Below are 17,478 nucleotides of genomic sequence, written 5' to 3' on the forward strand. Positions count from 1 at the left end.
TTGTCAAAACCTGAATTGTCTGAAATATTTGTAGCTATTCTTCCTAAAAGTTGTAATTGAATTTTATCCCATCTTACCAATACTCTTTTAATTTCATTCCAAGTATTAATATAATTATTTTGAAATAAGCATACAATTCATATTTGTTAATATAATACCCAAATATTTTACCTTTTTCTCAATTTTAAACCCTGTTTTATTTTCCAGTTTCAATTGATCCTATATTTTCATATTTTTTGTTAATATTTTGGTCGTCTGTTCATTAATCTTAAAACCTACTACTGTACCAAATTCTTTCAGTTTTACCATTAACATTTCAATTCCCCAAACCAACACCAAATCATCAGCAAAAGTTCTTAACTTACAAGTCTCCATTTTGACCTTTAGCCCTCCAGTTCTTTCATCATGTCTTATATTTCTGTTCAGTACTTCAAGAACAAGTATAAACAGTAGAGGTCACAGTGGGTGGCCTCTTTGTATTTCACGTGGTTTAATCAACTCTCCATTTACAATTATTTGTGAAGTTTGAGATGTATAAATTGATTTTATCCACTTTATATTTTCTCCATATCCCCCAAGACTTTAAAGAAAAAATCCCAGTTTAAATTGTCAAAAGCCTTTTCTGCATCTAAGAAAATTAATGCTGCTTGTTTTTCATTGTTCTATTGGGAGAGTAAAAGCTCAGTTCCCATAGAAAGCTGGGTGATCATTACTGGTTATAATTTTAAGTTCCTTTTGTCCCATACTTTAAAACACATATATATTTGGTTTATATTGCAGCCCAAATATTTGGTAGGAGAGCAGCAAGAGCCCATGTCGTCTTTAGATGAAATGGTACTAGAAGCTGAGTAAAGTTCCAAAGGAAACAGCAGGTTTATTAAACGGGCAGGGTTGGTATATAGGTACCAGTTGAAGCGAGGGAAGGGAAAATCCCTACAGGAAACACCAACACTCAACATGCAAACCCGCTCTTGTTAATAAATATTTAGTTTTCCAAAGTGCAAATGCCTCTTATTTCTTTAAACAATGTTACAGATTCATTCATGCAAGAAGTTCATCCAATACACAAACTCTACAAAATATGTACAGTTGGCGCAGTATACAAATAGACTTCCAGGTTTAGTAAAAACTCTGTCCAACGAAAGTCCTTTAGACACTTTTATCTTTTGTTTATTCTTTCCTCTTATGGAGTTCTTTCCAACTCGAATTCCTCCAGTAGGTGAAACCAGATATTCCAAGCAGAAAGGGGGGGCCTCTACTCTCAATCTGGGGTCAGCTACGAACACAGATTTCGTGCCACCTTCTTCAGGAGCGTGTCACATTAGCCCTAGGAGGAAACAACATCAATTCAATTCTCTCTCATCCTGGATAGTAAATGGAGTTACATTCTCTTGCACCTACAGGTGCTTCCTGTAGGGATTTTCCCTTCCCTCGCTTCAACTGGTACTATTACAGGAACGGCCTTTTTTTGTCGTCTCTTGGTATATAGGTAGGCAGAGAAAGTAAAGCTGAGGTAAATTTTGATTGTAGGACAGAATACTTTGCAAGCATTAGGCACAATCATCTCCTTAAAGCTTAGTTTTAGTAGTTACAGATCTTGAAAGTGAGAGGTTAGTAGTTTCAGACTTAGGTTACAATAACAAAGTTCCTTCATAGATTTCACTTTACAGATTAGGTATTCTGACTTCAATACAGCACTCTTTTCCTTTTACACCAGACCTAAGGTCCTCCTCAGAACCAAAACCCCTTTTTTAGACACTGGGTAGGAATTATTTTCCAAAAGACAATTCTCCTGATCACTTGGCTGAAGGGGAGTCTCCTTTCACTACCCACTTCCTCTGCCAACAACATTCCCCCACTTTTAACTTGTCTGTGTACATTAGTGCTAGATCTCACACTTTAGTTCCTTAACTGAAAGCTTTCCAGAAACCTAAAGCTGACCCCATTAGGGCAAGCTTTTCCTTTTTCCTCACACAGAGGATTACTAGGCTGACCTTCCTTTTCAGACTCCAAACTTTAACTCCTCCATCAATTCTGTTAGCACCAATTGTTACCTTCTGACTGGCCAAGCACAGAGAGGGGGAGCAGCCTGCCTAACATTCTCCCTTCAGGCAGTATTTTAATCCTTTCTCTTCTAGTTACTGGGTGCTGCACTTAGTATACCTTTAATTAAAAAGCCCATTCCGTCACGCCATCATACTGTGTTTATGTTTCCCTTCAAAAACAAAGTAAGGATGGAAAAGACTTAGGTTACAATTACAAGGTTCCTCCTAGGTTCTACGGCCACAACCGTGGACTTCCGCCAAGGTCCCCAACTTTCGGGCTGGGAGGAAACCTCCCCCCTCAGATGACCTGAAGGTGTGGTTTTTGAGTCCATGGTAGCCTGACACGGAGCCCAACATTCTTGGCAACTCCCACAGGCTTGGATGGAGGAGGCCCCAGCAGCAGTCCTTTTCTGTTGTTGTCTTCTACCAATGGATGAAGACTTTTTTTTGTATGGCATTCCTTCAGTTATTCCCTCCTTTGTGCCCATTGTGTTAATTGTTGTTTCAATGATCTTGTATGTTTTTTAGCTTTTATTCTAATGGTTAGTTGTTATTGTTTTGGTCAGTTATAATGGTTTAGAAATGTGATTTTATTACATATGTTTTAATTTGTTGGCTGCCTTGGTGGCCATTATGAGAGTAGAAAAACGGGACATAAATTGTGCTAAAAATTAACTTTCCCAATGAAATCCTTGGAGTTTGCAGTGCTTACCTTTGTCTTGAGTATGCTTCTTACATTTTAAAATCCTTTCAGGGCCACTTATGAAATGTGATCTTTGTGACTAATAGGCTGCAGTCCTGACCGTTCATTGGACTCTTTTAGAAACTAAATTATGAGCAAAGGAGGATATTTTCCTTTTGTGCATACATATATATCAGTTGTGATGTATTCAGGATGGCTGCACCCCTGAGTGAGATCACATTATTTGCCTTGAAGTTCACATTAAAAAAAATCATCAGGGTGCTCTTTTTGTTGAAAGAGCTTACTTGTGTTATATTTTTGATGACCATTGTTAAATGTGAAGCCTTGTAGCATAAGAACAAGGTTATTCTTTTCCTGATTTTAACGTTTTGAAGTATATGTTATCAATCACCTTGCAAATGTGTTTGGAACATGTGTTGTGTTATGATAGATGATGGTATTCATGATAGATGATGGTGTTCTAGAGGAAGTGAAGATCAAGGAAGGTTTATAATCTGGCTTCTATCTTGAGAAACTGGAGACGACGTTGATAAAATAATTATTCTATTTGCTGAGCTTGCAGATGCACCTTTATCTTTTATGCTAATAGGAGGATGGGGATCTGGCTCTTGGTAAGTGCGCAGAATTTGGCTGTCCCAGTGAAATTTGGCTGTCCTGGTGATAGAACTTGTTTTTTTGCATTGCCAGAGAGAGAGTTTGCTTTTGCATTCTATGTGTGGGCAGAAGCAAGAAGGGATAAAGCGTACTGTTACTGCATTCTTTAGCCTATTGCCTACATGTCTGTATCCCTTTAGTACTTGTTTCCATTGCCCAAGAAAAGGCAACAACATAAATCTGTGCTCATGAACCTTCCCTTCTGTCCCCTGAGCAGCATTTCCTGATTGAAGTGTAGAGGAGAGGCCTCTGGGACATTGAAAGCAAAAAAGGGCTAGGCATGGCAACTGTGACTGGAACCTTATGTTTTCTAATAAATTGCAAACTGTCAGTATGTTGCTGTTAGAGTAAAATATGGAGAGCAGTGAGGAAAAAATAAACCTTATCTTTTAAAGAAATCACTTAAAAACAGGTTGAGTAACTATTGCACACAGCTTATATTTTTAAAAAATAAACTTAAAATTTGGAATAATTAGAATGGTATCATCTAAAACCATCTGCTGCCGATATAACACTTTGCCTGAACCTGCTTGAAGACTGTCTCCAGCACAGCATCTAATGGGCATAGGAAGTAATCAATACTCTTAAAGACATTTAGATTAGAGCACATAAAATATTTATTCCCTGGATTTGTCATTTTAAAAATATATTTTATATTCCTAATGCATTATTGAAAGGTGCTTATTTTATTAAATGACTTAAGATGTTTGAAACACATCATGATTTTTATATTACTCTATGATAAAAATTAAATCAATTGGTTCAAAAATTCTTTTGCCTTTCTGGAGCAAAAGAGAATTCAACTCATTGTCTCTAAAGCTTTAGTAATCAGGTGTCCAGTCTTCATTTTGATACATAGATGTACACATACTTTGCATTGTAACCAGTTTTGTATAGAATTGCCAACTTTTACAGGAAAAAGAACTTGATTGCATCTATTGCATCTATTAATTTCTCTAAATGCTGACAGATTTGAACAAGAAAGCAAACAATTTGTTGTTTTGCCATTTTTGGACATCACAATGATCTGTTTACTACATACCAGTGGCAGAGAGACCACATGGGCCTGGCTTGTTCTGATCACATACAAAACGACGTTTGTTCTTGTTGTGTGAATGCAGCCATTATACGCATGATACATGGCATGAATTGTAGGAGTTGATGGGCTCTTTAAGTATTGGTATTGGTAAGAAAGCTGAATGCTATTTAATGAGGCTTAATGGTAGAGATGTAAATCTCCCTGAATGGGGACTGTTCACATGGTTCTTCTGCATGTAAGAATGAGTTACAACTGGAACAATGGGCAAATATATGGATGAAGGGTTTGAAATTTACTCTGAGTTCTACGCTTAAAGAGAATTTTTGTTAAATGATGTATTGTTGATACATGTCTCTAGAAAAACTAGCTAAAATGTATAAAAACATTCTGAATAAATGTTGGAAATGTGAACAGCGTGAAGGGACATTTTATCACCTCTGGTGGACTTGTGACAAAGCCAAAAAAAATTTGAATACAGGTCCTTATGATAATATAGAAAATCTTGACAATTAATATACAATTTAAGTCAGAAGTTTTTGGTTGGGATTAATAGATAGACAGCTAGAAAATAAATATGGTACTCTATTTCTGTATATGACAATGATGGCAAGGCTGTTACGTGCTCAAAAATGGAAGAGTCTGATATTGCTCACAACAGAGTACTGTGAAGATGATGGAGTTATCCAAGATGGTTAAACTTATATAGTCTATTATGACCACTACATTCAAGATCAGCACTACAATGCAGTTCAAAGTGTGTCTGTTACCATTAGTGTGTCTAGATGAGCACACTAGAAATTAAGTGCCAGTGAGAAATTTGACAAGCCCTGGACATTGCCAAAGAGCCCATTTTAAAATACCCATGCAAGGTGCCAGGGAAGTCTTCGGAGCTTAAAACTTCACTGCAGCCGCCTGTCTGAATTGATGTCTGTACAGCCAACTCCTTTATAAGGATTGGCAACCTGACCTAAGAGAGAAGCCAGCCCCCTCTAGAACCCAGGGAATGACCCCATACAACTGATGTGCACTTAGAAAGGCCAGTGATAAAGTGAGTGTATTATATCTTGGATTTCCCTGAGGCAAAGCCCCTGACCCCCCCCCCCTTTCCATTTTGAGCTGTCAGGGTGGCAGCATCGTTTGAGGGCATGCTGTCCTGTCACACAACCTTATAGTGTGTGTTTGTGTTCTAGGAGCCAGTTTTATGGAAGAAGTGGAAAGGCAGAATATCTCTGCTATCCCAGGAAAGCAGATTTAGGGAACAGTTGATTGAAAGTGCTAGCGCTTGGCTAATGTAAATTACTTGAAGGTGGCTTTTAACTATTAGGAAATGTTAAGCTTCAGTCTAGCTTGTTGTTTCCCCTGTTGTTAATGTATAAATGATTGCTCTCTACATTTTTAAATTCTTCAGTGGAGTTTTGCTTTCACTACCCCACATTGTAGGGTTTCAGTTTTCTGTCTCTGACTTGTGATACCATTATGGAAGCATTAATGCTATTGGCAAGAGAGTGGCACTCCTGGAGATCAAAATCCTATTAAGAGGCTGTAAACTGTGAACCATGGAATAACAGGAAGATAGAGGGTGAGAAAACCTCTTATCCGCTTTAACACTATCTTCCTTTCTTCTTTGCGAGAAATAAGAAAGGGTTAAATATCCTGCTGGTTAACTATGAGAAGGAAAATGGACTATTCTATGCTCAGGGCAAAATAAGTGCTATACAACCCTATAAAATCCCTGATCCTTTTAAGTGAATGGGTTGCTGTAGTTGTGATTCTAATAAAACAGAAGAATAAGAATTAATTTAGTTTAATTCTTTTGGTACCTGCTCATCCCAATCCAGTTAAGAAATCCTGTTAAGTATATAATTTACTGAGGCAGGAATATAAATAGAATACATATTTAAATATGCATTATAATTCATAATTTGGATTACATTTAGATGGTGGTGGAGTGAATATTGGTGGAAGGAACAGATGACACCACATTACTGGTAGAAAATAAGCTTGACAGACTACTGATGGCTAAAGGAGAAAGTGCCAAATCAGGATTACAGCTGAACATCAAGAAGGCAAAAGTAATGATTGCTGAGGAATTACTCAACTTTAAGTTTGACAATGAAGGCTGACAACGAAATTGAAAGGGACACTGCCTGGTGTATGTGATCAAATGCCTGAAAGCAAACAAATTGAAAGTGAACCCAGAGAAGATGAAAGTGATGCTGGTTGGGAAGGCAGACATCTTAAAGGACATTGTGCTCCCCACTTTTATGGAGTTTGCCTCACACTTGCAGACTCAGTTAAGGGCCTAGGGGTTATACTGGATCCATTGCTACTGCTAGAAAAGCAAGTAAAGGCAGCTTCAAAAAATGCTTTCTGCAAACTCAGACCAGCCTGGAAGGTGGCCCCCTACCTCAGCATGGCTGATCTGACCACCTGGATCCATGCCATGGTAACATCAAGACCTAACTAGTATAATGCGCTGTACATAAGTCTCCCCTCTAAGTTAACTTGGAGACTCCAGCTGGTATAGAACAAAGCAACTTTGCTATTGTTGGGAGTTAGATGGAGCATGAATATTACTCCCATTCTGCAGTGTCTCCACTGGCTGTCTATCAGCTACTGGGCTCAGTTCAAGGTATTATCATATACAAAGCGCTTCATGGCCTTGGTCCAGCATATATACAGGACTGCCTCTGTCCTTATGTTCCACCATGGCAGCTTTGCTCATCTGAACAGGGCCTTCTGCAGGAACTACCTTGCATGTGGGCAAAGTCAACAGCTATCCGTACATGTGCAGTCTCTGAAGTGGCCCCCACTTTATGGAATGGCCTACCTGAATGGGTTAGGAAAACTCCTGCCTTCCTGGCTTTTCATAAACTATGCAAAAAATGTGAATTATTGATATGGCCTTTTTTACTCAGATAGGAGGGCTGTAATATAAGGAAGCAGTTTCAGAGGGATGCATCAGTAAAGAGATATGGAATGACTATAGACTGTACTATTGGATTGGATTTCTGTTGGTTTTTAAATCTTGGCAAATTTGGATGTAAATACCGTGTTACACGTTTATTGAAACATCTTTGAAATTGACTGTACTGACCCACAGTGCATAATCTGCCTTAAATCTCAGTGAGAAAGGCAGATTATAAATAACATAAATAGATAGATTTTCTATTCCTTGGCTTAATCATCAACTAGAATAGAGACTGCAATCAAGAAATTAGGAGACTTGAAAGGGAAGCCATGAATGAACTAGAAAAGATCATTAAGTGTAAAGAATTGTCATTGGAGACTAAGGTGTAATTCATTCTATGGTATTCCTCATTACTGTGTATGTATGTGAAAGTTGTACAGTAAAGAAAGCATATTCTTGGTCAGTTGGCTTTATTTTCTTCCCAGGTAGGTTGGATGTTCAGGATTTTTAGTAGGTGATTTCCTGAGTCCAAGTTATTAGCCTGATAAGTGGTTCCTTCAGAGTAGACTGATATATTGGACGAAGGGCTCCAGCAGAATCAGATGATTGCGTTTGTAAGCTTTGTAGTAATTGACTTTAGTTGCTTTCTTTTCTCAAGAGTTTCTGGTGAAAGATCCAGGAGGACTAATTTTTTTTCCTGTTGTAAGTTAAAGAGTCCCTCAGATGGGTTTCTTTCAGTATCTTTTCTCTGGATCTCGAGAATATAAATTGAATCAGGACATCTTTTGGGAAATTAGGACATGCAGAAGCTGGTGCACCGAGTCTGTAGGCTCTTGCAATTGCTGGAGCAACCCCATCTTCCAATTTTAAGGTGGTTGCTAGCCAGTTTGCAATAAAGGATGCAAGATCAGAATTCTCTTTAATATTTTCTGGAAGACTTCCAATTTTTAGATGATTTTGTCTCCGTTTGTTATTCAGGACAGCAGTTTTTTCTTGCATATTGGCAGTAATAATTTGTAAAGCCGAAATGTCTTCTGGCAAATTTATGCTCAGCTCCATTGCCATTTCTGCAGATTTAGCTGCCTCCTTAAGATTTTCAGTTAGCTCTTTAATCTACAATTGGATAGGTTGTAGGAGCTCTGTTGTTTTGAAAGAAAAGAAAGCCTGAATGTCATTTTTAGGATCGTTCAGATCTCTTTCAGTTATAGCAAAATCAAAAAGAGTCCAGTAGCACCTTTAAGACTAACCAATTTTATTATAGCATAAGCTTTCGAGAATCAAGTTCTCTTCGTCAGATGCCTGATCAAAACTGGGCAGATACAGAAGAGGAGGGGGAAAGAGAGAGAAAAAAGGGAGGGGGCATAAATCACAAGAAGGCAGAATGCAATTAGCATGGAGGCTATCAAAACATTCCTTTGCTTGGAAATGTAAACATTTCCTTTTGGTGTGCAGTCAGTTTGTAGCAGTGAAGGTATCCAATTCCTATGTAGTATAAGCCTTCGATGACCACAGCTCTCCCTGCCAGCTGCATCTGACAAAGAGAACTGTGGTCCCCGAAAGCCCACACCAGGCGTCACTGGGCTCCCCCAGATCACGCCTCTGTAAAGAGAATCTGTTACCTGTGGTAATGTGATAACCATTCATAGTCTCTATTCAGTCCCCGCTTGACAGAGTCAAATTTGCATATGAATTCCAATTCAGCAGCCTCCCGTTGGATTTTGTTTTTGAAAGGTTTCTGTTGAACCACAGCGACCTTTAAGTCTTTGGTGGAATGTCCTGGTAGATTGAAGTGTTCTCCCACTGGTTTCTGGACGTTTCCATTTCTAATGTCAGATTTGTGTCCATTTATTCTTTTGCGTAGAGGTTGGCTGGTTTGTCCAATGTACAGAGCAGAGGGACATTGTTGGCACATGAGGGCATATATCAGGTTGGAGGATGAGCAGCTGTAAGAGCCAGAGACAGTGTAGTTGATGCCATTGGGTCCTGTAATTGTATTCCCTGGGTAGATATAGGGGCAGAGCTGGCATCTGGGTCTGTTGCAGGGCTTGGTACCTGTGCTGGTGACTCTGCTGGCCGATTCATGATTGTAAGTGAGAAGTCGTTTAAGATTGGGGGGCTGTCTGTAGGCAAGGAAAGGTCTTCCACCCAGGGCTTCTGAGAGAGAGGTATCATTTTCCAGGATGGGTTGTAGCTCACTGATGATACGTTGGATCGGTTTGAGCTGGGAGCTATAGGTGACAACCAGTGGTGTTCTGTTGTTAGTTCCTTTAGGTTTGTCCTGGAGCAGACTGTTTCTGGGTACTAGTCTGGCCCTGTTAATTTGTTTCTTCACTTCATTTGGTGGGTACTGTAGTCCCAAAAATGCTTGTTGTAAATCTCTTAAGTGTGAGTCTCGGTCGAGAGCATTGGAGCAGATACGGTTGTAACGTAAGGCTTGGCTGTAGACAATAGACCGAGTGGTATGTTTAGGGTGGAAGCTGGAGGCATGTAGATATGAGTATCGGTCTGTTGGTTTCCGGTATAAGGTGGTATTTATTCGTCCATTATGTAGTTGTACAGTGGTGTCCAGGAAGTGTACCTGTTGTGTAGAGTGGTCCAGGCTTAAGTTGATAGTAGGGTGAAAGTTATTGAAGTCCTGATGAAATCTCTCAAGGGCTTCCTTCCCATGGGTCCAAATGATGAAGATGTCATCCAGGAATCTTAAGTATAGTAGTGGTTCCAGTGGATGGGAGCTGAGGAAGCGTTGCTCTAAGTCCGCCATGAATATGTTAGCATATTGTGGTGCCATGCGTGTGCCCATGGCTGTGCCATTAACCTGTAGATATAAGTTGTCACCAAATTCGAAGTAATTGTGAGTGAGCACGAAGTGACAAAGTTCAGTGGCGAGGTTTGCTGTGGTTTTGTCCGGGATAATATTCCGTATGGCTTGCAATCCATCTGCATGTGGGATATTGGTGTACAAGGCCTCCACATCCATGGTTGCTAGGATGGTGTCATCTGGTAGGTTGTCAATGGATTGTATTTTCCTGAGGAAGTCAGTGGTGTCCCGTAAATAGCTGGGTGTGCTGGTGGCATAGGGCCTGAGGATAGAGTCCATGTATCCCGAGACTCCTACTGTGATGGTGCATTTTCCTGCAACAATTGGGCGTCCTGGGTTACCCGCTTTGTGGATTTTGGGTAGTAGGTAGAATCTTCCTGGTCGTGGTTCCTGGGGTGTGTCTGTATGGATGCATTCTTGTATGTCCATGGGGAGTGTTTTTAATATTTTATTGAGTTCCCTTTTGTATTGTTCAGTGGGGTCAGAAGGTAGTATTTTATAGAATGTTGTGTTGGAGAGTTGTCTTTCTGCTTCTTGTATATAATTTTGTTTATCCATGATGACAACTGCTCCGCCTTTGTCAGCTTCCTTGATTACGATGCCAGAATTATTTTGGAGGCTGTTTATGGCCTCTCTTTCTCCACGGCTGAGGTTCTGCTTTAGGTGTTGTTGTTTGTCAATTACCTCAGCCAATTGCATTCTGCCTTCTTGTGATTTATGCCCCCTCCCTTTTTTCTCTCTCTTTCCCCCTCCTCTTCTGTATCTGCCCAGTTTTGATCAGGCATCTGACGAAGAGAACTTGATTCTCGAAAGCTTATGCTATAATAAAATTGGTTAGTCTTAAAGGTGCTACTGGACTCTTTTTGATTTTGCTACTACAGACTAACACGGCTAACTCCTCTGGATCTTTCAGTTATAGGAGCATCCTCCGACTCCAGCAGTTTATTTTCTGGCACCGTTCTGGCTTCTCCTGAGGCAGGAACTGTCAGTAACTTTTTTTGTTCTCCCAATGCCAGGAATGGTCGTAATGACCCCGGGTTTTTAGAAAATGATTTGCCTTTGCTGGTTGAAATCCTTCCCATGTCCGGCAGGATTTTTAGAAGTTTGGGGTCATTGATTTTTGCATCAGAGGGAGTTAGGGCTTGGGAGCACCTCGCTCACAAGTCCGCCATCTCAGCATGTCACTCCGCCCCCTACTTGCACTTGATAATCTTTCCTGGACTTTTTTTTACAAAAAGTACTAACTTATTTAAAATGTGGATCTATATTAGAGAACTGGATACAAGGAATTTATGCAAAGCAGAATGCAAAAATTATAATTAATGGAGCATTGACAGATGGATTTCAAATTGAAAAAGGTACCAGGCAAGGATGTCCACTATCACCACAATTATTTATTCTTGCAATGGAAATTTTTGCTTCAAAGGTAAGATAAGATCCTAAAATTGAAGGCTTAAAAGTAGATGGAAAGGAATTTAAATTGAAGAGCTATGCAGTTGTTATGTTTTTGATAATTATGAACCTATACAAGACGCTTACAACTTGTAAGATTTGTATCTTTTTCAGGATTTAAAGTTAACTGGGAAAAAACAAAAATATCTAAATTTTTAACAAAACAAGAAGAGGAAATATCAAGGAAAGTATAGGATGTGAAATAACAACAGACCCAGTGAAATATCTGGGTATAAATCTGACTGGGCAAAATGATACATTATTTAAGGACAACTATGAAGCAGCCTGGAAAAGAAAGAAAAGGCTATTGAGAGATGGACTAAATTAAAACTGTTCTGGCTGGGAAGAGTCTCCACAATTAAAAGGAATATTTTACCAAAAATCATTTTTTAAATTTCAAATGATACCAATTAATATACAAGAGAAGACTTTGAAAGATTGGCAAAAACAAATAAATACATTTATTTGGAATGGTAAAAAGCCAAGAATTAGATTTAAAGTGTTACAAGATGAAAAAAGAAGAGAAGGTTTGGCTGTACCCAATGTTATTTTATCAAGCAGTTGGCCTAGTTTGGATTATAGTTTGAATTTTAAAAAACCCAAAAAACAGATTAATGAAATTAAAAATGGCAGACTTGACTGAAGGGTTGCATTTGTGGGTAAAGAAAAGACCTCGAATACAACATAACTGTCATGTAATTAGAGTCATTTTGTTAAAAATTTGGAATTCCTTAAGAATGAGAATTAGCCCTCTGATCTTGCCAGTGATGTCATCACTAAATGCTTTTTGTGATAAAAATGTGAGGAAAACCAATGATATTATAACCTATCAAGACATGATAAACCCTCAAGGAACAATAAAAATAAAAAGATTTTGAAAAAGTGGATGAGAAATATATAATGTTGTGTTGGAAGTGTAAAGAGTAATTAAATTGTGAAATTAACTGTAAAGAGGCAGAAGATACTTTTTACCACATGTGATGGACTTGTAAAATTTTTTTTAAAAATTGTAAAGATATACATGCTGAGATACAGAAGATTTTAAAAATTGACTTTGATATGAAACATGAGACTGTGTTGCTGGGAATTCTGCCAGATAATATCGAAAGGACACTACTTGAATTGTTAATTCATGTAATGAAACATAAGAAAAATAATATTAAGTAAAATTCTTCCCATTTTAATTTCTGCTTAAAGCCATAGCTGTATGAGCAGTAATAGACAGACAAACAGACAGACATGAATTGTTTAGATACATGTTGATGGCAGCTGGAGTAGTAATGGCAACTAAATGGAAAATGGAAGAATGTTCAATCAATGAAAACTGGGAGGATAAAATGGCCAAATATGCAGTAATGACCAACTTAACAAACTATATAAATAAAAGACTGATCAAAGATTTTGAAAAGAAATGGGAAATATACTATTTTTATTATAAATAAAGGTGGGATAGAAGTGATACAGTTTAATTTTGATATGAGTTTTGATCTGTATGGAATTATGGAAATAGAAATAGTAATTGTCTTAAAGGCATGATATAGAGTCAATTAAACAGATATATATGTCTGTCATGGGTATAGACCCCTTTGTCTTGACCCAGCTGATGGGAAGAAGCGCAGGCTGCCCTGTAGGTCAGTATCACACAGATTACAAAACTGGCAAATGAGAGAAAGTTTCACAATTGCCCAGGTAGGCTGCTACCAGTCCCTTTGACTATCCCAAGGCAAAGGAGTAAAGGGACAAAACTCCAAGCCTGTTAGGGAACTACAGAGCAGAAGCCTACCTTGCAAAGATGGTTTGCGAGTAGAGTTCACAAAACAAAGGATTATTCTGGTAGGTGGTTCACGAGCATTCTCAAAGTGAGTTCAGCACAGTAATTTGTAGCTTTGAGGCTTCAGAGTCACTAAACCCACACAGAAATGAAATATAATTATTTTTATTTAAAGTGCAAGAATATCTAAAATCACAAGACAGAATGTGTAGATAAAACAAATAAATCCTATAGCTTTTAAGTTCTCACTGATACATACCACAGCAATTCAGGAGGAGGCAAAACAAGTTGTTGTCACAGGTGTGGAAGCCACAGTCTTTGGTCAAGAGTTGAAGTAGTTAGTTATTACAGCAAATCAAATAGATGGGTGCCTCAGAGTCCATCTCAGAGTTCTCAAGTCAGAAAGTGAAGCAAGGGGTGAGTTAAAGTTACTGAAAGCCACCACAAGCTTAAGTCTCCATTATTGAGTAGTCATATTTATGTCAGTTGGAACCAGAATGGCCGAGGCCTGGGCCATTTCCACATGTTGTTAAAGCAACGGGCTACTTACTCAGTGCAGGCGGGTTTTTTTTTACAGATTCCAGATGCCTCCGATTTCAAAGCGGAAGCAGGCAGTTTGTCTTTCGTCTGATCAGCGTCTTTTCTGAGACTGGGATTTCCCGCTCTTTTCTGTGCCGGGTCAAGGACGCTGATCAGACGAAAGACAAACTGCCTGCTTCCGCTTTGAAATCGGAGGCATCTGGAATCTGTAAAAAAAAAAAAAAAACACGCCTGCATTGAGCAAGTAGCCCGTTGCTTTAACAACATGTGGAAACGGCCTCAGTCAGCCAATCAGATTTCAACTACTGATGTCACCTGAAAGGAGGTACATACTGAGGAGTGAGGGGTGTGACAAGTTTGCAGTACTTGGCACACACTCTCAGTCCTGCAGGTGTGAACTGATAAGTAATTAATTCAAAGAGAACTCTGCTATGGAGGTTCAACTGTTAACAAGCTGCTAAGTGTTATCTCAAGGACACTTAGGAGCTGAGAATTGAAAGTAGCTCATTCTCAGAGGGCCTCTCTAGCACGAAGAGGGGGGAGTGTGGAGGAAGGAATTTTCCTAGCGAGAGGCTTATGCAGACAGAAAGCCTCTGAACCAAAATTTCAAGAAAGATGGCTTCTGGATACATTAGAACATAGCATTTCTTCACAATGTCATATAATTGATTAGTGTAGTGTAATCGGTACTAATAAATTTACTATGATAAAATAATTTATATATAATTAGCTATAAGTGTAAGACAATATTATTAAGATTCTTCTTTTTAAAACTAGTAATTATAAAGTAACTTGTAATAGTGGTGATAATCTTTTCATTTTAATTTAATTTGATTATATATGTTAATATTCTATATACCTGAAAAATGTTATATAATTGCTTCACTTTAATAATCTTTGTGTTGTGTATCTATAGGAGGTTTTTTTTTGCAAACTTAAACTCTCTTAAACTCTTTGTCCTCTTTCCCTTTTTCATTCTGTACACCTTACTGTTTAAAAAATAAAAATACTATTTTTTAAAACAAGCTTAAGAACTGTTCTGAAACCAATATGCTTATCAGTACTCTGCAACCATCACATTAGGGTTGCCAGGAAAAGTTGCGTGAGGGGGTGGGGTAAGGGTTCTTACCTTGTGCTTGTGCAGTGGGGGGGGGGTACTTACCTTGCACTTGTGCGTGCACTTCAGAATGCCCTGGGAGCGGGTTGTGCTGGGGGCCGGTTGAGTGAAAATCAGCCTCACTATGTGAGGCTGACATAGTGAGCCAAGAAGCATGTCTATGTCTTGCTGTTTGTATCTGTCATGTCACTACTGATGTAAAAGATCTATTTGACAGGTCCTTGGATGATGCAAGAGCAGAGAAACAACCTACAACACCTCACCTGATGTGCTGTGATTGAACACTGGGGGGTGCTATGGGAGGATATATGCCAGCAGTGTCTTGTGCTGGAGTGGAGCTTGTTCCATTAGGTGCTTGGCGAAGCACTTTGACACTGAGAACAAGATTCTGTATATAAGTCACTGTAAATAAACTGTACATACACTTGAATGCTATAAGTGTGTGGAAGCCTTATTTATAGCTCAGCTGCAGTTCAAACCACGCTGCGCCAACAGTCGCGCCAGGAATAACATCATTCCTGGTGCAATGCATGCATTCCAGAGCACATGGGAGTGTGCTTCACCCCCAGCAAAGCATTCTTGCATCCTTCTTCCCCCTCCAGCCAATTAAGGGGGTGGGGGAAGAGGCTGGGGGGCGGGGATCTGGGGGAATGGCAAGCCTACATCACTCTTACGTGCTTATAAATAAATTCTACTTTTGCTTAAGTAAGAAAGAATCCTTTTTTTTTAACCTCACAACCACCCTCATGCACCGACTATTCCTTTTCCTGCGACTGAATATACTTTGGATAAAGGCTTAAAATGATAACCTTTGCCTAGTTGTTGCTTTATCCTTTTTCTTCACAGCATGGTTTATTTCCAGTTCTCCCTTCCCTTGCTCTTTTTCTTTGTATTCACCTAGTTACTTGGTTGTCAAGTCTCTCTTACCTGCATGAGAAACTGCAGGGAGAATCTTCCTTCAGGATCAATCTGTACTTTCACAAATAAAGCTTGATGTAAATCTTGTCACAAGGAAAATAATAAAAAGTGATATAAACCTCAAGTTGGCTTGCCAATAATCCTGAGCATTTTCCATTTAGTAAAGGCAGTAATTTCTCTGCACCTTTTTAGTCTGAATATAAGAAAGGAAAAGAGAGAAAATGGGAAAAAGAAAAAGTGAACTATACAATAGAATGAAAGCTGTATTTTGATAGTTGTACACAAGCATAATTAATAAGCATTCTCATTAGAAGGCAAATGTTAAAAGTCAGTTCATTATTATTTTATTATTTGTTTCATCTATACCTTGTCTTTTTCTCAATGGGAACCAAGGAAGTTTCCATCATTCTGTTCTTCTTTTTATCTTCACAACAAACTTGTGAGGTAGGTTAGACTGATCCCCATTCAATACCATTGGCTGCTTTAATGAGTACAGGGAAACACACAGGGACTAAAGTAAATAGTAGAGGTAGGTAGAGGAGCTTGGTACAAAGTTGTACTTCGGACAGTACGCCCATCTTTCTTACCACGTTCCACTCGGCTTTCTGTTTCCTTTTCTTCAGGGTGTTGAACTTTTCCGAAAATAGGGGCATAGATTTGACAACATAAACTGCTGGATGTTTTGTTGCAAGATATATGTACAGAGCTGTACTTGGATGGGAGACCACCAAGGAAGACTGGAGCTGGTATGCAGAGGAAGGCAATGGCAAACTATTACTCATCTCTTGCCTCACTATGAAGTTGGAACTTCATGGAGTCACAATGAGTCGATTGTAGCTTAACAGCAGAATTTATCTTTCATAATATACTTTCTAACTTCCAGAAGACGTAATTTTAAATTAACGTTTCAGATGTTCTCTGGAGGCACTAACAGGCCCTCTTAGAGGCCACTTACTTGCTTCGTCACTTTTCTGCTGCACATTGAACAAAACTCAAGTGCTGTACACTTGGTTTCATCAGTCATGTTTGAGGACATTTCCTTCCAGTCTGATTGTTTTTATTCTTCTTGCCATTCTTCTTGTTTCATATGATGCAAAATAGTATTCCGCTTTTAAATGTCGGAAGCTAAGCTGACAGTAAAGGTTAAATTTAAAAATTAGAAATTTATTCTTATGTAGCCCACTCCATCATACAGACTCTGGATTCATAACTGAAGTCATTAAAAAAAATTGTAAGCCTCCTTGGGCATCGTGGGAAGGCAGGATATATTTTTTTTAAATTTGCAGTTATTAAAACTACCCACCAATCTTAGCCACCAAAACAATTGAAGTTCTGGAACATGCTAAGGCTTTGATTTTGGTTAATCTTCAGAGGGCCAGCTACCAAGAACTCTTATCTGGTCTTAACAGAACATAAATGGTAAACTTAAGAATTTTTTTTTTGTTTTGAAAAATTTTATTGGATGGGTTCACATACATTCCAAAGACATTTAAAAACAAGTATTCCCCTT

This window comes from Eublepharis macularius, chromosome 2, assembly GCF_028583425.1.
Source record: "Eublepharis macularius isolate TG4126 chromosome 2, MPM_Emac_v1.0, whole genome shotgun sequence".
NCBI lineage: Eukaryota > Metazoa > Chordata > Lepidosauria > Squamata > Eublepharidae > Eublepharis > Eublepharis macularius.